This window comes from Equus caballus, chromosome 27 (genome assembly GCF_041296265.1).
Source record: "Equus caballus isolate H_3958 breed thoroughbred chromosome 27, TB-T2T, whole genome shotgun sequence".
Taxonomy (NCBI): Eukaryota; Metazoa; Chordata; class Mammalia; order Perissodactyla; family Equidae; genus Equus; species Equus caballus.
The window spans coordinates 52,741,576-52,764,846 of record NC_091710.1 but is presented as its reverse complement, the minus strand read 5'-3'; the positions used below and the strand labels follow the sequence as shown (position 1 = coordinate 52,764,846).

Genomic DNA, 23,271 nt, shown 5'->3' with positions numbered 1-23,271 from the left:
ATTCATTATACGTTTTGATAAATTAATGAATGTTTAAGTATCTAAAAATGAGTTTAATTAATAAAGAAAATCTAGCATGCTAGTGCCTACTAAGTGTCAGGTGGAGTTGGCAGTGGGAAACAGTGGTGGCTAAATGTAGTCCTTCTGTGCAAGGTTTCAGAGACTAGTAGGAGAGACAACCAAGGGGTCAATAAACTACAGCAACATGACCATGCTTTACCAAGGTCTGTGAACATTTCTTACCTCCTGAATCCCCATACAAGAAAGAAAGCGTTTTCCGGTTCTGTAGAAAAGGAAAGACTGTCCAGGCAAGGTGAATCACGTGCACAGTCTGAAAAACACAAACACATAATAGGTCTCATCAGAAATAATTTTTCTTCAGCCTCAAACTACGTCATCTCTTTCACTGTTATTTAATAATGGTGCTCACTAGTCTCAATTCCTTACGCTCTTCAGACTTGTCTATTATGTCTATTGTTCATTGATGCTCTTATATGTTATATTATTTATATATTTATTGTTATTGCCTGACTTTTATTGTCTCTATCATTTAAGGATAGTGGGTAAAATTTTGATGAGACACATTAAATAAGCTTTCAATGGTAATGATGGCAAAGCCCCAATTCCAGAAATTTCTACTGTGTCCCTGTTCAGTACATACCCTCTTTCCTTGCTCCTGAGTTGAGAGCTGTTTTGGTTTTTTATCACCACTGATTAGTTTTGCCTATTCTTGGACTTCCTATGAAGGGAATCAAGCGATATTGACCTGTTTTTGTGTCTTGATTCTTTCGCTCAACATATGTTCAATGATGTTTGTCCATGCTGTTTCATATAGCAGTAGTTTGTTCAATTTTATTGAATTACAGTGTTTAATTTATAAATATACACAATTTATTTATCTATTCTCCCGTCAGTGGTTGCTTGGGCCATAGACTATGTCACTGACGCTCAAATTTTTGGCCTCCGGAACTCTTTACACTCTTGTAAATTATTAAGCCCCCCAAAGATATTTTGTATTTAATGTATTAAAAATTAAACAGATTCCGATTTAAATTCTCTTGGGTATATACTCAGAAGTGGGGTTGCTGGAACATATTGTAGCTCTATTTTGTGTGTGTGTGTGTGTGTGTGAGGAAGTTTGGCCCTGAGCTAACATCTGTTGCTAATCTTCCTCTTTTTGCTTGAGAAGGATCATCACTGAGCTAACATCTGTACCAATCTTCCTCTATTTTATGTGGGATGCCACCATAGCATGGGATGACGAGCAGTGCTAGGTCTATGCCTGGGACCTGAACCTGTGAACCCCGCATGGGGAAGGAGAGGACTCAAACTTAACCACTGTGCCACGAGCCAGCCCCTTGTAGCTCTATTTTTAATTTTTGAAGAACATTCATACTGTTTTCCACAGTGACTCTACCATTTTACGTTCCCATCAACAGCAGACAAGTGTTACAATTTTTCCACATCCTCACCAACACTTAATTATTTTTTGATTGTAGCCATCCTAACAGGTATGAGGTGATATCTCATTGTGGTTTTGATTTGCTTTTCCCTAATGGTTAAAATTGAGCACCTTTTCCTATACCTGTTGGCCATTTAGATGACTTCTTTGGAGAAATGTCTATTCAAGTCCTTTGCTTATATTTTAATCAGGTTATTTGTATTTTTGGTATTGAGTTATATGAATTCCTTATATTTTTTGGATATTAACCTCTTAACAGATATTAGAAATAAGTTCTTCCATTCCATAAGTTGCTATTCCATAGGTTGCCTTTCAAGCAATTAAAACAATGCATTGTTTCCTTTGCTATACATAAGCTTATTATATTGATGTAGTGAAACCATCTATTGTTGCTTTTGTTGCCTGTGATCATGATACAGTACACTTAAAAATTGGTTAAGAGGGTAGATCTGATGGTAAGTGCTCTCACCATAGTAAATTTTTTTATGTACTAAAATTTAATGGTTTCATCATTGCTGTTCTTAAATAATATAAATACATATTCAAAAAATAAACAGAAAAGAATGTTATATATGCACTTATTTTTTAATAACAATAATAAACCCATTAATGCTATATAGTATCATTATACACTATATGGTTATATATGTTATACATTACATACATTACATATGTAATATATGTTTTACATTACACCCATTACATATATTAGTATGATATGGGTGGAGTACTACAAAAATACACATGTGATTATTTACTGAGCTCTATATTAAATGAGAACACAATGTTCTTTACTGTATATGTTATACCTCTGAAGAAGCTAAAAAGAAAATACAAATACTAATAAATAAATGGAAAAACTGAAAATGGAGTGCTTCATCCTCAGTGTTTTCTAATATGGATGAATTCAAATGTGCTCACAATTAAAGCAAATAATCATATTAATAGTTTTGAAAGTATAAGAACTGTGAAGAAACTCATTAAAGAAGAGATGTACTATTCATTCCCTGGGTTTCAAAAGCCTGTCTTCTATTATTTATCAGATTTTATTGGGTTGGAGATAAAGAACAGTAAATGTGTAGCAATTGCCAGAGTGGTTTTATTGTTTTCAATCAGCCTTTTTTCACTTTCAGCTGCAGACAATGGTCAAAGGTTATAGTTTCAGAGGGCAGTAGATTTTCTTTCTGATCCTCTCTTCTCCTGAGTTTGATGGTTGATATACTTTGGTCATAAGGTTAAGTTTCTGTTGTATACCTATGAGACTAAATTGTGATAGAAACACTATCGATAATAAGTAGTACAAATCCTACTCTGGCTATCAGCAAATTACAAATTAGTATGAATCTAACACTTGTGTTTATTTTAGCAATATAATTCCATCAAGTGGCTGGCTCCATCCAATTTCCTTTTTTTAGGAGAGGAAAATTTTTTCCTATCCAATTAACCTATTTTTCACAGAGTTCTTGTCTTCATCTTCAAACATCAAAGACCTGCATACTGAAAAACACAGGAATACATAGAAACAAGGAGCTCACTGTTTCATAGAAATTCTGTAACTACCTAAATATTATTATTTGATTTCTAGAAAATATTTTATTCCCACAGTTGTTATTTGTGTTTTCTAAACATGAGCGTCAGTACAAATATTGGGCTAAAGTTAATGTTTCCAACGATCCATTATAATACTTAACACCTTTACAAATCCTACACACTTTCATTTTTGGTGAGGAATATTGTCACTGAGGTGACATCTGTGTCAATCTTCTTCTATTTTAAATGTGGGATGCCACCACAGTGTGGCTTGATGAGTGGTGTGTACATCCATGCCAGGGATCTGAACCCACAAACCCCAGGCTATTGAAGTGGACCACACTGAACTTAATCACTATACCACCAGGTTAGCCCAAAATCCTACGCAGTTTTTAATCCTAACTTCATTTTCAGGAAACAGAATAACAATTTAGCTGTAAGTTGCACTTAAAAGTACATTAATAAAGTTTTCCACATTTAAACATTGTACAATTGTGCAAAATAAACTTTTACAGCAGATCCTGTCATAAAGACAGTCTATTTTATTCAAAATTCTCAAAGAAAAAAAATGAAAGCCATAAGAGAGGAGAGAAGAAAACTATTAGAATCATAGGAATTTGAAGATAAAAGGAGCTTTGAGATTAGGTAGAATGTAATTTACCTTTAAAGGCAATTTTTTTAATGTATAAATATATATGAATGCAGAACCATTATTGGGAAGTTCCCCTGTCTCTGGATTAATTTAGGGCAAGCTTCATAACATTTCTGGAAAAAATAGTTCTCTGCTTAGTTGCGTTTACAAAACAGAGTTCTTTTTATAATAAAATAATAAATACATCTAGCCTAGGATAACCAAAACTATGATAATGAAAACTTCAAAGCCATTTACAACGTCTTTCTTTTACAAGCTCTGGGCCGCATAAACTGGCCACTCGGGAGCTGGTCACTTGGGGATTGAGTCAGCTCATCTTTTCTCTTCTTCACCCTGCTAACCCCACTCCCACCAGCTTGATAACTGTGATTGCTATCCCTTAGAAGTCATAGCAGGGGGGATGGTAGTGACCTAGCAACACATTCTTTGGAGCTAGTGGTGTTCAAATTAGATTTTTTCTAATAGCCTGTTTTCATCAATTCTTTACAGATGCCCCATTCTCTTGTTGATGGCTCATTTGAAGAGAAAGATATATTCTCCTTTAGCTGGAAGCTTTTAGCTCAGTCTCTGGGAATCAAGTAGCCACTTTTGGTGCATCTCAAGGTTGCCCTGTTGGACAAGATCTCACATTTGTTCTATGAGAAATACTTCTACACTCTTCACCCAAACACTGAGTATGCAATTCAATGCGTTAGCAATTCCATCTTACTCCAGGCTCAGGGAACCTAATCAGAGAATCATTCATTCAGCACACTGTGACCCTAAAACCACAGAGAAGACATTTAAGTGCTTCAAGTGTCTCATTTGACTTAAGGTGAAGGGAGAAATAGTCATTATCCCTTTCTATTTGGATAATGAGGCGAATCTTACAGCACACCAACAACTAACTCCAAAAATCTCCTAACCTACATCAAGGCTTTTCCTGGCTTCTCAAAATTCTTTTATAGGCAGAAATTATACGAAAATCTTAGAGTAAACATCTAAATTTCTTCGCTCTTTTATGTAAGTATTACTCGGTGGTATGACATCTCACATTTGAAACAGTTGGATTCAACCAACATTGACAATCATAGAGTTTCTTTTAATGTTCTCTTATATGTGATAGTCTTTATGACCCAGTTTCAGATGATATCCCACAATTTTCAACAATCAATGGCTGTCACACTTCCTATGTAGTACACGCTGAATATTTTGTGACTTTGACCTTACCCCTCTTGAAACTATGAAAGGTAACAAGTCTGTAAGCTGGAAGAGCTCATATTCAGAATGAGTTTAGATGGGCTTGTCAGTGAATTGTGCTTTATTTCCGCCTAATAGTGGAGGGGTGCTGTGGTAGGCACAATAATGTCCCCCCCCCAAAGTTGTTCATGTCCTAATCCACAAAGACTGTAACTATGTCACCTTACATGGAAAATGGACTTTGCAAATGTGATTAATTTAATGATCTTGACACGGAAAGAGTATTCTGGATTTTCCTAGTGGGCACAATGTAATCACAAGTTTCCTTATAAGGAAATGAGGGAAGAAGGAGGGTCAGAGAAGATGTGATGTCAGAAACAGAGTCAGAGAAAGAGAAAGAGAGAGAGGTTTGACAAGGCTACATTGCTGGCTTTGATGAAGGGAATGGGCAATGATCCGAGGAATGCAGACAACCTCTGGAGGGTAGAAAAGGCAAGCAAATGGATTTTCCCCCAAAGCTGCCAGAGACAACAGAGCCCTGACAACCAATTTTGGTCTTCTGCTTTCTAAAACTACAAGAGAATAGATTTCTATTGTTTCAGCCACTAAATTTGTGGTAGTTTGTTAAGGCAGCAACAGACATCTAATCCAGTACATACTCTTCACCCTCAGCCAATGAAGAAGGTACTTAAAAGATCAATTCATGTGGCTCAATATCAGTCTCCTAGAATTTCAGCACCATAGATACTGGTAATTGATTCAAGTGTTAATGGTCTAATTCAAATAGGGTGAGGCAAAGTCAAGAATGTGACATTGGGCATGAGATGAGCATCCAAGAACACACAAATATTTTCCACGAGGCAGATATAGAATTCTTAGAAGGTCATTCACCATGAGCTGTTTTGAAAAGTATACCTGTGAAAGGGCTTCCTACCAGGGATGACGAGATCTTAGAGCAGAAACTGGAGATGAAGTTTGTCAGCTACAGAAGTGGAAATTGAGGGAGTGCTAAGGTGCCAGTTGAGTAAGGCATCTCCCTTGTTGGACAATTTCATTTGGAAACCTGAGCATGGCAGGTCAGGGGGATATCTGAGCAACCATAAAGTCATCTCACATGAGAAAGGGTCAACTTGCAATGCCACCCCCCCCCCAACACACACACGTTCTGCAACATTAAAACTCTATATAAAGACTATATAACTCTATACAAAAAAGCAAGAACTTTTCTTCACAGTACCTTTCCTTTTTCTCTATCTTTCCAACCATGGAGGCCTAAGGCCTAGCCGAGAACAGCTAATGAGTGGAAGAGGAGGTAAAGCATAAAATGCAAAGAAAAAGAGAAAGCTAACTAAGAGGGCTTTTCATTGCGTGTTTCCTATTTTGAACCAGGTCTGGGTTATAGCAGGGCAGAAGCTTTAAACTGGAAGAGAAATATTTGATATTGGACAAGATTGGAGTGTTTTATTATCTAGAAGTGACTGATACATTGAATAAACCTCCCTTAGACTTCATCCAGATCTAGAGAGAGAGTCTACAGAGAGGTCTGTGGAGACAGACATGAGGAATCGTGAAGTTGCTTTCTGCTTGCAACATACTCACTTCAGCTTGTTATATACACTCAAGAATAACATAGAAGGGGTTTTTTTAATGTAAAAGCACCAACTTGCACAGGTACTGTATAAAGACCATGCCTCTTTTACTCCAAAGCATGGAGACAAGATTTCAATTGTCCAGATAATTTAGCATAATCACATGTTCTCCTAGGGAGAATTAACTTAAGATTATTGACAGGTGTTTCTGTCATTGAAGAGGCTGGGTGGTAGTCAGAGCTGCCCACTTTTGCCTAGGAGGGTCATCTGTTAGGAAATAAAAGGGGCTGCTTAGACAAGATACAGAGGGAGCAGTCCATACTTGTTTAGGCAGCCCCCTAGCCAGAAGCAGAAACCCACAGTGAATCTCACACAGGGACACAGGAGTGACTCCCCTCACGCTTCTCCTGCTCCACCCTCATATGTCCATTTAACGGCAATAGCCCGCTTCCAATCTTTCCTCTCTTTGATGTCAAAAAAGATGTACAGATGCCTTTTCCTCCTTTCTCCAAGGTCATGAGAAGTCCCCTGATTAGTTTTAAGGGCTGGGACACTAGATTTCCCTTTAGCGTTCCATGCCCTGATGGATATGCAAGGTTATTACTCTACTAGAGATTTCATCAGAACTTTTATCTTGTCAAACAAGTGGTTTTCCAGTGAAACTGTTTTTTTTTTTTTTTTTAAAGATTTTATTTTTTCCTTTTTCTCCCCAAAGCCCCCCGGTACATAGTTGTATATTCTTTGTTGTGGGTCCTTCTAGTTGTGGCATGTGGGACGCTGCCTCAGCGTGGTTTGATGAGCAGTGTCATGTCCGCGCCCAGGATTCGAACCAACGAAACACTGGGCCGCCTGCAGCGGAGTGCGCGAACTTAACCGCTCAGCCACGGGGCCAGCCCCTAGTGAAACTGTTTTTAAAATTTCAAATAAATGTGTAAAGTCAGACTCAGAACATGAAATAGATTTAAAACAAGATACTCAGGTTGGCTGAAGGATTAGGTGGCAGGAACCACTTGGTGACCCAGTGTCACCCTCTTTAACTCCTCTCTGAATCCACGTGGAATGAACCAAGAGGTTATGTAATAGAGAAAGAACTTGAGACCTGGGCTGCTTTGTTCTAGCTGAGATCTTTTTCTGACACAGTAAGTGACTTTCACCACTTTCTCTCTTGGGCCTTATTTTTCTGTCTGCCAAATAGAAATGTTGTACTAGATGACCTCCCTTCTAATCTAATTATATACATCTAATACTTTATGATTATCCATGACCTGTGACTAATTTAGCAAGCCCATTCACAGTAGGTACTCCCAGAGGAAACTGTCATTTTGACACACACACACACGTTCCCCAGGAAGGCTACCATCATAGGAAAGAAGGTAAATTGTGAGCCACAAAAAAATCAATTCTTTCAGATATCAAATTATAAGCCAATGTACCTTTAAATCAACATGATTGTTTTTGGTAACAAACAGAAAACTAACCCTGAAAGATGGGTAAGAGGATGAAAATCAGAGAGGGGTAAATGACATCTAGGCTTTAGTAATGCTCACCCCCCTGACCTCCACTCAAGCTAGGACTGTCTATAAATCATAGAGCACTTGTTTATAAAGAGAAGAAGACCTGGCTGTGCATTACCATTCATTTATTTTTGTCACTATTGCTTATTTCAGGAAGTCAGAGGGGTTTTATAATCCAACAAGATGACAATGTGATAATGAGAGAAAAGGAAAATATTCTATTCTCTTGACTCCCATAGACTTGACCTGGAAAATGGCTTTCCGTTATGGCCATCAGATATGGAAAGACTGGATGTTGAAAATCGTTAGATGTTTCCATAACAGTAGCTACAACGGTAGAGAAAATCGAAGGAGTTACAGTTATTCTGAATGTTTAGCTAAGAGAACCATATTAAAGAAAACATAATAGCTGCCTTTGATTCTTGAATATTTGCTTTGTAGCAGATGGATCATTCAAGTTCTGTTTTATCTTAAAGGAAGATATTCAAACTGATTAGTTGACCCAAGGAGATGGAATGACCACATAACAGAAGACGTCCAAACAGATTTTGAAGACCACTTGTAGCAGATATTACAGGAAAGTCTGAAATATTGGATGTGGTATTAGACAAAATAACATACTATCTTGTTACTGTTTCATTCATCCAAGAAAAAACAATTATCTAATCATCAACTATGATTAAATCCAGCTGTATATGAGAGAAAACCCACAATAAAAGTGGCATGAATATAATATCAATTTTTTGCTCACCCATATAAATAGAACACAAAAACAGGCTCCTGTGGATTTTGTGGAAACTGCACCAAGTCATTAAGGGTCCCCGTCTTCCAGGTCACCCTTCTACCATCCTTACGACTTGTTCGCAGTCAAGGATGGCTTCTTGCTTGCTAGCTTTTAAAATGTAATTCCTGTCCTCCCCCTTTCTACACACATTCTGGGAAATCCAACAGAGAAACAATGCAAAGGGGCCAAGTGTGTGGATCACCTGTCTTTGAAGGAGGATTTCTAAAGTTTCCATTCAATATTTACTGATACAACCCCTTGCCTCTAAGTCACCACGCCACCAGCTACCTGCAAGGGAGGCTAGAAAATGTGGAGTGTATGCTGTGCAGCCAGACATCAAACTAAAACTATAAGGAGGGAAAAGAAAGGAAAATTAATATTAATACAGGCAACAATAGTTTAGACCATGATAGACCATGTAAATGATAGTAAATCAGCTAGGATAAACTTCTCAGTACTTAATTAAGGCAACTTTTTTCCACCAGGAAAAGCAGTGAAGCCTGCACTGCACTGCTCAAAATGGGGAAACAGCTTGGAAACACCATAGGAACTCAAGGCAAACAGCCATGGTGAGCCAACAATTCTTTCAAGACAATCCCTACCAGCCATTGATAAATGACAGCAACCAGAGGGTTTCAATAAAAGGTAACAAAAAATTCAAATCAGACATAAGAAAGCAGTTTTTCATAAAAAAAAACAACAAACACTCCACACAGCCAATGGGCCACTTTTTAAAAGGAAGATATTAATACATATCCAAGAAAGCAATTAGATCCTGTCACAGCAAAGGCAGGGCACCAAAATTGATGGGCCTGGCTGAGCCAAAGAGTTTGTTTATGCTTTTCTACCTATGCTTAAGCATGGGACTGTTCTTTATTGAAAATATTTTTACAAAAGAAACTTCAAGATGAATAATTTGCCAATTACAGGGAGAGGAATATAACTTCATTGATGGGTGGGTTGAGCAACACTATTAAAAACTTCATGATGAACGACTACTACCAACTTCATCAATAATAACTCACTTGCGCTGGTGGTATCTGCAGTGTTCACAGCCTTTTCTCGTAGGCAGAAAGCAGAAGGAGATACTGGAAAACTCATACCATGGGGATTACCAGCAAATGCGCAGAGCAGTGATCGAAGGGAAAAGTATAAAATTTCAAATTACTTGTAACCCATCAACACTTAAAACTCCAAAAAGTGAAAGCTCCTTCAAAACCGTAAGCTGACTTTGTGCTTGAGTTTCTGAGCACTGTTACCACTTAAATGTCACTTGTAAGGTTCCACATTTAATAAGCTGGCGCTTAAACCTGGTTCTTCTCACTCAAACTCCATTTTCCTGTTAGGACACTGGAACAAGATGCACTCCAGTAACACCCTGCACAGCACATTTAAGAAATATGGTAGAAGTGATAAAAAAAAAAGAAAAAAAAAAAAAAGGACTTGGTGTCAGGTACAGACATGCTTTAGGAATTAGGCAGAGCTGGGAACTTTTAGTTGAGCTGCTAGCTGTGAATCTGGCATACGCATGGCTCCATTTAGGATCACAGGACATTATAGCTGCAGAAATTTCTCAGTAGTTACTTTTCACAACACACTCATATATCAAAGCACTAGTTTCGGCGTTATAAATGAGAACACTCAAAGTTATGGACAAATGACTGGTTCATACATAGGAAGAGCACAGCCATAGAGCAAAAAATATCCGGGTGATCGTCAGACTTCCATCAGGGCAGAGGTTGAGGCTTTATTTGTCAGCAGTGCGGTAGACAGAGGATAATTCCCATATAAGTAAAACGACACCTGAAAGCTGAAAGGAGCCGCTCCCTTCTGGACTGTTAGTATTACTGTTGGGAACAAAATAAATGGACTCTGGCTCAACTAAGCAGAAAAGAAAAATTCTGTAAGAGTATTCAGCATTTGTTGGAAAGGCTGGAGAACCAAGTTTAGCTGGGCTCATTGGAGGCAAACACAGCAGTACCCGCCCCAGGAAGTCTCAGTGTGCCACTCCTGGAGGGTGCAATGCTGGTGGCACCCGGACCCTGGACATTTAGAGCTTCATGCTAGCCTCTGTGGCCCTTGGCACTTGCATCCACTACCAGAGCCAAGGAAGTAATCCATGATGGTCTCATTTGGTGCTGACCTATGTTCAGGCAACATGGAGAAGAGCACCAGATACCAAGTCCTACAGCCCAGCACCCAACTTGACAAGATGTCACTGCTGGAGGATGCCATACTTGAATCTCTGTAGGCCACAGCACTGCTCCATAAGGTGGTAATGTTTGTGTTACCTATAACATTATTAAGAAATTCAAGGCCAGCCCTGGTAGCCCAGTGGTTAAGTTCAGCACACTCCGCTTTGGTGGCCAGGGTTTGGTTCCTGTGTGTGGACCTACACCATTCGTTTGTTGGTGGCCATGTTGTGGTGGCACCTTACATACAAAAGGAGAAAGATTTGCAGCAGATCTTAGCTCAGGGCAAATCCTACTCAGCAAAAAAAAAAAAACTTCAGTAAATGCACAGAGGCTGATGCTAGCAGAAGCATGGCAGAAAGAGAAAGCAAGTCCAGATCCAGAATCAATGCTTATTCTAGTGAAATACAACTGGTACTTCTGTTATTGAAGCAGCCTGATGTCACCAGGATGCCAACAGATGTGTAGCCCCTTCAAGTATGACACAACAAATGTATGAGACATTGGGTTCCACCCCAGGTGAACCAGCTTCTCTGTAGTGACAGCAGCTGGAGCAGCCATGGAAATCTTGTTACTGAGCTCAGGTTGAGCCCTCAGTCCCATCTCAAGGCTGCTTTGTTGGTAAGCCCAATAGGTAACACTGGGTATCTGGCAGAGCTGGCCAAGTGTCATCAGCCTGAGAGTGGCATTCTCTCTCCTGTAAGAGCATCTTCTGTGGGGACAGCCTTTTAAGTATTGCTCATGTGAGATAAAATATTCTCACCCTCCAGTAGGGTGACCAGGTGTCCAGATGAGCCCAGGACTGAGGGGTTTCACAGGATGCAGGACTTTTCAGTGCTAAAAGGGAGGACGTTCCAGGAAGATCAAGACAGGTGGCTCACCCTCCTCTCTGGGCTCATTCTGAAGGCCCACTCACATCCTTCAGCTCCTGATCTCCTGTTAGCACTCTTGTGATCCTGCCTCTTCCAAGACTTGGGGCGCAGGGCCCTGGCTTATACCACGTCACTGTGCCGGTGCAGATGCACACCTCAGGGTCTTTCCTGAGGCTGATTGGTGATCAACAGAGCTCAGAGTTCTGCCAGGGAGAGCATTCCCCTCGTCCCCCAGCCTCTAAGGTTCTATCTGAGCAGAATGATCACAAACGACCCTCTGCTTTCGGGAGATGTTAGCAGGCCAAGTCACTTGAAACCAGAATTATTTCCTTTTCCTCTACAGTGATTGGATTAAGGAAGTTGGGAGTCTGCAGGAAGCCATCAGGTGGGTGACAGGAGGGCCGTGGAGGCAGGAGCAGGCAGATGGGTGTGCAGAAGACTCGCTCACAACCAGCAGAGCCCCTTACATCTGCTACGACTCTGCACCACGTGTCTAGCCCCACGAAGCGATGCTCAATTTACAGAGGGGACCACCACGTCCCCAGAGGTTTCTGGGACTTGACCAAAGGCTTGTGTCTGGTTATCTGCAGAGTAACTAGATACTCCTGAGTGTTTGCTGTTCCAAACTGTCTGACATGAGATTCATCTCCCCAATATTGTTAATAAAATCACGTTTGTGAATAAGAACTGACGTAAGTAACAAAGGAGGCCCGACTGCAGAGAATTTGACTACCTCTATGAGACCTGCAGTCCTTCCGCCAAACTTTTCCCAAAAACCCAAGCAAGCAATCAAGCAAACACATAGACGTCCACAGGCAGAGGTTGTTAATGCATCGTTGTATTCCTTGCCCACTCTGGGTTTGTTCATGCACACACACACATTAATATGCACCCTGTGCAGAACATGACAACTTGCCCAGAGCCCCTTTTTGCACCTGAGGAATGAAAATGAAGTCTTAGACGTGGCTCATATCCTGTGCCACTTCAAATCACAGACTTTTCTCTGTTCTTTCATCAAACCTGGAAATCAACTGACACCTCAAGGACACCTCCCAGTAGGGCCCTTTCGCACATCAGTGGTCAATCTGGAACACCCAGAGGCCATTGTGTCACCTGTGAGAAATGGTTTTTCCTTCTTACAAAATGAGCAGTTGCTTCTTCCAGATGAAAAATGAACAGTTGCATCAGAGGTGTGAGCAAAGACACCTTCTCTCATAGGAAACACAAAAAGGAAGAACAAATCAACCAGGATAAATTCTTTGCCCGAGACCTTGATAGATTCTATTTCTTTTAAAACTCTGATAAGAGAAATTATGGTCTTCCCTAAAAGTCATGATGTTATAAGAAAATATTAAAATATGACTATCGTACATTTTTAGTGTTTTTGTAACAAAACATGTACTAACACTTTGACTCAATGAAAAAAACCAAGATTTATTTTTCGTTTGAGATAAGTATTGAACTTAATAACCTCAATCAATATTCCCCCTTTGGTATAAATGCAACAAGATATTCATCTCATCACAGTCAATAGCAGTTTTTCTATAGTGTTTCAAATACTTTTTTCTGCATTAATTTTCTTTATTTTCTATTTAAATGATATTTCTAATTCTTCAAATTTATCAATCTAAAAACCACTTGGATTTACTTTCATCTAATGTGTGAAAGCTTTTCATTCTAATCACTGTTAATATACTCAATTAATTAAATTCATTGGTGCCTTTTAAAATGAGAGACTTTTTTGTTAAATATTCAGAAATAACTAATTTTCATAATAACTCATGGAAAGTTTTAAAAATTCCTCTAAGAATAAATGAGTATAATTTGCGTCAAATTGGAACATATCATATTACTTTTAACCTAAGACAAAATTCAATCAAGGAAAATGATTTAATAACAAATCAAAGAATTATGCATCAAGATGAGAGGACTTGATGAATCATTTTTAATGGCCAGTACTGCATTTTTATTGTGAATGGTGAATAATATAGCACAAACGTTAAAGTTTAATGCTTTGGTTTTTCTGATTCTATGGAAAAGGTGATATATTCAGAAACATCCCATTCTATAAAGATAAGGCCTAAAGTAAAGCTCAATTTTTAACATTTTGGCTAAAGTAGAGCTTCCAAATCTGCTCACATCAGTTTACTGCATTCTCCTTAAAGTTTGGCAATCGCACCACATGCTCAGAATAACTGGAAGTTCATGAGTCATCTCCAAGTGCATAACACAGAATCCCTAGTATATTATACCATGTATCGTACGGATCCTTGTCAGAGAATATCAGATGTATGCTGTTGCCTGAATTTGAGATCAAGCCCATTTGAGAAAAGTGATATTTATGCAATCCACCCATTCTTTGAGATAAATACTGTTCAACAAAACTGTCTGCAATGAGAGAATATTCTCTCTCTGTGTTGGGACAGTCACTAGGCACATGTAGTTCTTGAGCCCTTGAATTGATGTGTGGCAGCAGAACAAAGATTTTCATTTCACTTATTATTAATTAATTTACAGTTAAATATCCACACGTGGCTAGTGAGGCTAGGTTTTAACCTCACACACTTTGGAGAACATCAGATTATGTTATCTTAGTCAGCTGACACCTTGCTCTCTCTCATCTCACAGACACACACTCTTTCTCTCTCATCATATTATTTTCACAGAGCTGGGTGACACTTTGAAAACCACTCATATGAAACCAGCCATTACATTTATTATTGGATATCATTGAGATAGAAATTCTCGATAACAAGTGCCATCAAAATTTCTTTGCTCTTATAACCTACAAAAGAATTTTGAAAAATGACCTTTCCAATCTGACACCAAAAGCAAAAGCAAGAAAAGCAAAAATATACAAGTGGGACAACATCAAACTAACAAACTTCTGCACAGCAAAGGAAACAGCAATAAAATGAAATGTGGGAGAGAGTAATTGCAAATCTTATATCTGATAAGGGGCGAATATCCAAAATATATAAAGAACTCATACAACTTAATAGCAAAAATCCAAATAATACAATTTAAAAATGGGCAAAAGATCTGAATAGACATTTTTCCAAAGAAGTTATAAGGATAACCAACATGTATGTGAAAAGATGCTCTACATCATTAATCATCAGGGAAATTCAAATCAAAACCACAGTGAGACACCACTTCATACCTGTTAGAATGGCTATGATAAAAAAGACAAGAAATAAGTGTTGGCGAGGATGTGAAGAAAAGGAAACTTTTGTGCATCGTTGGTGGGTCTGTAAATTTGAACTTTTATGTTTGAATCTAAACTGATAATAATAAAATAAAATAATTACAAAGGATATAATTTCTAACATGGCACATATTGGCTTTTTAAAATAAAACTATTAGGTCATTTTAAAAAATATCCTGTGAAATCTAAAACTTTAACAACTGGAAACTCACCATTTTCCGTTTAAAAATAGGAACGAGCTCTTCTTTAAGAATAAGAAATTATAGATCACTACTCTTTCCTCATTATAGGATGAACTTCTTGTGGACACAAATCTTGTGACAGAGCAGGTCCCTTTTATTGTTTGAGTGCTAGGAGTTCAAACCAAATTTAGATCCATCATAACGACACTTTCTTCATTTCTCTCTCACTTTCTTCCTTTGCATGCTCTATCTGTATTTTTCCCAATTCTTACACCTACTTATGCTCAATTACATACTAATTGTTCAAAGAAGGAAGATATCACAAATAGCCCCATCATAGTGATTTGGAAACCAGCAAACAGGTAGCCATTGATGATTAAGTAGCTAGGAACTAAAGGTTTTTTTCCTTTTTGCAATTACTGATCATAGCTTTTAGCTATTTACCCACCCGTTGTTAACTGTGCTGTTTGGGCAATATGCTATCTGATTCCCACTAGGCTCCTATAGATAACATCTCCCTGGAGCCTGGGCCACCATGGGAATGGGTGTGTGAGCTGTTTTTCAGGAATTAGAACCTGTTGTCCACTTTGGCCGGTTGAGACCACCAACCCATCAACTAGGCCCACATAGATGTCTGCTAAGTGACCTTTTGATGTCAAGAAGCTAAAAGGTTCACCCTCAGATCATGCTGACACCGCCATTTTGTGAACATGGGTCCTGTGAAGAGGCACGAAGTCTGACTACACTTGCGCAGAGCATCCCTTACCTCACCTCTCCTCACCTCCAATCATCCTTCTCCACATTTCAGACACCTTGCCCCCTGCACCATAAATATCCCTGAGTCCCCAATTTCTGGGAGGTGGATTCTCCTATTTCTTCACATGGCTGCCTTGTAATGAAACCCTGTCTCTGCTGCAATCTCGTCTTCTTGGTGTTTGGCTTTCCGGGTGACGGACAAAAACGAACCTGGTTTGGTAACAATTTAGGTAAATTCTTGATCTTTCAGGATGGATCAACCATGGTAAAAGCACAGGAGGAGAGCAGGTTGGGCTCCCTAATTGTCCCCAGAATAGCAGATAGCGCGCTAGTCTCCTTAATCCACCCGCACGGACCATGGCTGATCGCCACCACTGAATCAATAAATGGTGTCTCATGTTCTTCCTGTGTCATACTGATGGTTAATTTTCAAATAGAATGTATCTAGATGATTTACTATCCACTGGATTTCTTTTTGTTCCTTTGTTAATGTATGTATTAATGATAGCCACCTTGAAACACTTTCAAATTATTAAATGCGAAAGGATAAAAAACATAGATAAGAAAGAGAATAAGAGGAAATTAATCTATATATTCAACTAAGGAATACATTTTCTTGTAAGACTACACATAGAGTCACAGTACTTCAGAGTATAAGGGACCAATAAAGTTACCCCCCTCCACCTCTATTTTCAGGGTTCATATTTTACCTGTGACCTCAATACTACTATATGACAATTATAATAAAATATTTATTACCTGAGGGCAAAACAATGACCGAACCATCAAAGTCCTTAGGTTGTTGGCGTTCTGTGCATTGTTGGCAAGGCAGTGAAAAACAAAGCAAAGAAAAATAAGATAAAAGGAACAAAACAGCAAAACATAAGAAGAATCATCACCACTTTTAGATGCAAAAATGATTTTTGATGTGTATTCAGCGCTCTGATAAAGAGCTGAATGGTAATGATGAACTTACCCTGAAAGGATCAAGATTAACAGACAACTAATTACTAATAAGTACAATGGACCTTTTCTGTTCATTCAGAGGAGAGACATCAATTCACTGTGCAACAAAACTAGCTTAACTGCCTCTCATTATTTATTGATTTTTCTACTTTCAGCTTTTTATACCACTTAGCTAGTACACAGCTAATTATTTTCCGATGGCTTAGAAATGCATGATGATTTATTTTCTAAGAATGCTGACATGTGGTGTGTGTCTAAAATATAATGTCTTTGGAGTTGATAAAGAGCATATTTACTCTAAAGTCTAGAGGTTATAATCACTCAGCTCCTAATTATCCGTGAACAGATCTTATGCAAAGCACATCTTTATCACCACTGAAGCTAGAGTGGAAGACGCTCCAAAGCATTTGGCTTTGAGCTACATGTTGACATGACTTAAAGTTTCAAAAAGAAAACCACTCCCCAATAGCATCAATAAAATCCAATACCTCTTCCTCTGCTGTCCCATCAAAGCTGTCAGCTTTGTGTGTCTGGTTTTCATGACTCTTCTTTTCAAGTGTGAATGTGCTAAGAGCGTTTTTTAACACAAGCTTGCCACCAGCACTGTTTAAAATAATCTTGAAAAAAATGGAAAGCACTATTTGTAGTAATAACTACAAATTCATCACTGAGATTCTGAGTACTTACCCTCTTCCAGACTCTGACCTAAAAAATCAGCATACAGAACCCATTAGGTTTGATTTGTAATGTGAATGTTCTACTCAAAGAGTCTTAATTACATACCTTTTTCTTTTGAAGCTACTATTTTCTTGATCCTGTGCATACAATTAGTTTTCTTCTCACATGCAAAAGGTATGTTATGTCTGTTAACTAATGCTATTTTTAGAAAATAACATCAAATCAAAGAATAGCTAGCCAGGGGCAATTACATATATCTATAACTATTTTTAACAAATACCAGAAGCTTCCCCATGAAGGAAGATGATACATCCCTTCTTCATTGTCAGGCTTGGCATTTGATTTGTTTTTGCTCAGTTAAATGTGAATGGATGTCACAAGCATCACACCTGACCATTAAGAGAAATTTTCAATGGAGTTATTGGTCACAAAGGGGTTGACATCATCAATCATGGAATATTACTTGGTTCTCTGAGGACAAAGCTCAATGGACTCAAATTTTGACACATTCCCTCTTACTAAATTTAGAAATCTTCAAGGCCTAGCTAGTTGCAACTATTCTATGTTATTGTCCCTGGTCTTCATGAAAATAGCATCTCTCTCCCTTCTAGCCATTGATATCCCTATGTGTCTCCAGTGCACCAATCTCACCCTCAGCCTAACATTAGTTCTCACAATACCATTTCTCAACCATATGGCAAGCCACTTTGAGAAAGGTTATTCATGCCGTGGCCTCTATAGCACCTGGTACAGGGCTTAGCACCAAGGAGCTATGCTATAAATATGTGTTAAATTATATTAAAAACCAAAAGCTAAATTCTCTTTGGCATTGGCTGACATCTCCAAATTTGTAAATTTTGACTTATTAACATTTTAAGCGAATCGTGAGTATGAGCACAGAGAATATACAGAGGCACAATTTATGTCTGATGATGTTAACTTCAATGGCAAAGACACCTTTGCATCAATTGTAAGGACTTAAATCAATCACGCCCAAAGAGGTATCTAATGTAGTCAAAGTAATAGAAGCAGAAAGTAGAATTGTGCTTGCCAGGGTCTGGGGGTGGGAGAAAAGGGGAGTTTTTCTCAATGGCCACAGAATTTCAGTTTCTCACCATGAAAAGGTTCTAGAGATCTGTTGCACAACAATATAAATATACTTAACACTAAGGAACTGTACACTTAAAAATGGTTAAGATGGGGGCTGGGCTGGTGGGCCTAGTGGTTAAGTTCATGTGCTCCACTTGGGTGGCCCAGGGTTCTTGGGTTTGGATCCGGGCAGAAACCTAGCATCATTCATCAAGCCACACTGTGGCAGCATCCCACATAAAATAGAGGAAGATTGTCACAGATGTTAGTTCAGGGCCAATCTTCATACACAAAAAATGGTTAAGATGGTAAATTTTATGTGTTTTTACAATTTAAAAAAAAAATCAGATTGTGTTGTAGAGTGCCACCACCAAAATGAAGGTTGAGAAATTGTGACTCTCCTCTTAGCCCTGCTAATGTACCTTTCCATGGTTATTTAGAGTCACCAAACCTCAGTTTCTTCATCTACAAGTTGTTACAGTTGGACAGAGAGAACTCCACCACCTGGGGCAAGAATGGTGGGCTAGGTTTCAGCATCTGCTTTAAAAGATGTTATGTTGACAGTGGCTCTTCCTGCCACGACCTCCTCACAGGAAAGCCTGACATATGTGGCTCTGCCCCGCCCCTCTGCTGCCATTCTGCCTTGCTTGGAGGGGCCCCAGGTGTGCAAAGATGGCATACTCCTATTTTCACTCCATCATATCAAACAAAAACCTCCCTGAAATGGTTATGTTTTAATTGACACAAAGTCTCATCCTTAATAGTTTTTAAAAGTATATCTAACCAAGGACTTAAATTTCTCTGCAGTAAGGTAAATGTCAATGCAACTTGACTATTTTATTACAAGGCATCCAAAGATTCACTATGACCAAAAAAACATCCAAATGGTTACCACCAGCTGGTTATGCAGCTTACGATCATTAAGATTCTATAAAATAAAATTGACTTCTCTAGATTAAAACAAAGAATAAATAAATTTATTTTGTATTTTCAGCCTTATTTGTTACGTGTGTCACTGACACCCAGGTAACTCTCTAAAGAGATTAGTTACAATAACACAGGAGGAGAAAAGAAAAACAAACAGAAAAAGGGTAAAGAAAGTTAAAAGAAAGAAAAAGAAAAAAATATATACACAAGGCAAATTTTTAGATTAAGCTTAAAGCATATAACCCAACACACATAAGCCATATTCTAGATTCCCAGACCATGAGATGCAGACCTTTCAAAGCTAAAAAAACCCCCCAAAATCCTAGTTTTGACTGTTGAATAATCAGTAGGCAGCTCCTTGATTTACATATGTCAGAAATTATTCCTGGGGGCCAGACCCTGGCCGAGTGGTTAAGTTGGTGCGCTCCTGTTCCACGGCCCAGGGTTTCACTGGTTCAGATCCTGGGTGCCGACATGGCACCGCTCATCAGGACTTGCTGAGGCAGCGTCCATATAGCACAACCATAAGGACCTACAACTAGAGAATATAACTATGTACAACTATGGACTGGGGGGCGGGGGCTTTGAGAAGAAGAAGAAAAAAAGAAAAAGAAGAAGACTGGCAACAGATGTTAGCTCAGTGCCAATCTTTAAACAAGAAATTAATCCTGGACACATTCAGAAATTCAACTACTATTATGACTCTAAAGATCACTTTGCTTCGAAATTTTTTTCAGTGAAATATCTAATTTCATTGCTCACAATTTCCACCTTCCACAAAATGCTAGTCCTTTGCCACTTTATAACAGAGAGCACCTTTCCTCCAGTGCCCAATAGCACGCTCCTCATTTCTGTCTGATATCTCAGCAGAATGGCCTTTACCATCCACAATTTTACTAACATTCTGCTCTTGACACATAGCTCTTCTCCAGGAACATTGAGGCTTTCTGTACAGCTCTCATCCTCTGAGCCCTCGTGACAACGTCCTGCTAACAATTCACCCACAAAGAGGCGAGCTTTTTCCAGCAGCCTCGTCCAGACTCTGCCAGCCTTCACCTACTGCCCACTTTCAAAACCGCTGCCACATTTTCAGGTGTTTGTTACTACAGCACCCCCACTTCTTTGTACCGATTTTCTATCTTAGTCCGTTCAGTCTGTGATAGCAAAATACCACAGACCTGGTAGCTTATAAACAACAGAAACTTATTTCTCCCAGTTCTGCAGGCTGGACGTCCAAGATCAAGGCCCCCACATGGCTCCCTTCTGGGGAGGGTCCTCTTCCTGGTTCATAGCTGGTGTCTTCTGTCTGTGTCCTCATGCGGGGGAAGGAGTGAGGGATCTCTCTGGAGCTCATCCCATTCATGAGGACTCTGCCTTTGTGATTTGAATACCTCCCAAAGGCCCCCCCAACCCGCTACTAACATCATCTTTGGTGATTAGGATTTCAACATATGAATTTGGTTCGGGGCACAAACATTCAGACCATAGCACTTAAAAAAAAAATCCAGCTGCATTTGGAACATTCTGATATTCCTCATGCTTTGTATGCCGATTGGTACTAGTAGAAAACTACTTTCCAAGGCATTTTTCATCACTCCCTTACAATAGTCACCCTGTGCTATAGGTTTATGACACACCTTTTACAATTAGAAAGTGTATGACCATTGCTTCACTGTAACTTTGAAATGTTCATTACAGCCTAATTGTCTTTAACAAGGGCCATGTTGCCACAGTGCTTTTTAAGAACTGTTTTAAGAACTCCATTATTGTATGACTTTAAAAAAAAAATCTTTTTGGATATGATACACTTCAAATGATTCACTGAAATCTAAAAAATCTAAACCACCTAACTTTATAAGTGAACCAAATTACTATGATCCTCTCTGAGTTGTGCTGGCTTTCAACCCAGATGGTATAATTATGCAGTATTTTTCCTTCTCTTGCAGAATCTGCCCTCTCCTTCCAGTTTCTGCAAGAGCAGTACATCTAAGCTGTTCTGAAGATATTCTGGAGTCTGTTTCTCCTCTGTTATGCTGACCCCGTGGGCAGCACATCTCCACACCTGTTCTCTATGGCCAGCATTTTTATTTGAAGTGGCTCATTTCATCCCTCTGACATGGAATGATTCAGTCTTGCTGGCTAGAACCTCTTTTTCGAGAATTTTAAATATCTAATTTAGCTCAGGCCAGGTACATTATAGATAGGACAGGTAGCTGTGCAACAGAGGCCTCACCACCACACTCTCCCGCACATCACAGACGGGCCAGCAGGACAGATTCGCCAGAAACACAAACAGGTCATAGTCAGCGTAGTAAAGAGAAGTCTCTGAGTCCACAGCGAGCTGAAGTTGCAGTTTCACAGAACTGATGTAAGAATGATCTCACTATTTGTTAACTATGAAATGTCTTATTTTTATTATTTTTAGTTAGACACATACCAGTGCTTGTAACAAAAATTTTGCTCTACTTTTTTGATTTCTGGTTTACTTTCAACAGGAATGTAAATTTGTTACCACAAAATACTCTTTGTTCTGTTTTAAAGCAAGAAATGAATGGGTCTTCTACAATGAAATCTCCTACTGTAAAAGTATTTTATTGGAGTAAAGTTCCACATTCCACACTATTATCTCCCATCCCTACTCAACATTTTTGCATTTTTGGGACTTAGAAATTGAAGGGTAGCAAAATGTACCCCCTCCAAATAGAACTGTAAGAGTTTAGGACATACACCGCAAAACATGCTGCTTTGGTATATTGATTATTTCGAGCTGATGGCACTTGAGAACCAGCAAACACAGGGAGAGCCTTTCTCTGAACTTTTTCTTCCGGAGGACAGACCCTCCAGAAGGAACTCAATTGTCATGAATCTGCTTCCCGGTAGTTTCATCAAATGGAAAGATGGATCCTTGTCACAGGAGAGGAAATTGGAAGCCAACACCACACCCAGATGGACTTTGTCACAAACTATCACATTTCCCACCTACTCTTCTAAGGGCATATTCATCTTTGCTAAAAATCACTTCCCCTCCCCTCAGAGGCCTTCACCCCCTACCTTCCCTGTTAAGATGGTACTTAATCATGAAGTCTAAGCTGCCTTGTGCAGTTAGTCATTTTCCCTGGGTATTTCCCATAGTATACATGAGGTGCACATGTTAGTAAACTTCTGTTTGTTTTCCTCTTGTTAATCTATCTTTTATTACACAGGTCTCATCTCAGCTAAGAACTCAGAAGGGTAGAGGGAAAATTATTTTTCCTTCCCTACTACATAAAAAACATTAAAGAAAATAACAATTATCAGGGCCAGCCCTGTGGCATAGTGGTTAAGTACATGCACTCCACTTCAGTGGCCTGTGGTTCACAGGTTTGGATCCCGTGTGTGGACCTAGCAAGGCTCATCAACCCACACTGTGGTGGCATCCCATATAGAAAAGAAGAAGATTGGCATAGATGTTAGCTCAGCAGCAATCTCCCTCACCCCCGAAAAAGAAAGAAAAAAACAATAATTAATACCATTTAGAAGATATTCTGACATTTTGTTTAGATATTGTTTAAGGGAATATCAGCTTAAAAAGGGAAATGGTTCTCTTCTCACTTTGAACTGGCTACATTTCATTAACACACTCACAAATGGAGTGCCACACACAGACTAACGTTCTCACAACGCACAGGCCCCGTGTGCAATTTTAATAGAT

The 23,271-nt window shown here is 39.0% G+C and overlaps 1 long non-coding RNA gene across 1 annotated transcript in view; it reads right to left on the bottom strand.

The window, feature by feature from the left end:
* Positions 1 to 243: 243 nt before the first annotated feature.
* LOC138921009 (uncharacterized) overlaps positions 244 to 23,271 on the bottom strand; it is a 136,247-nt gene continuing 113,219 nt past the window's right edge. The window contains exon 3 of the long non-coding RNA XR_011433137.1: positions 244 to 331. This is a non-coding gene — a long non-coding RNA (uncharacterized lncRNA). The remainder of the gene's footprint in view (positions 332 to 23,271) is intronic.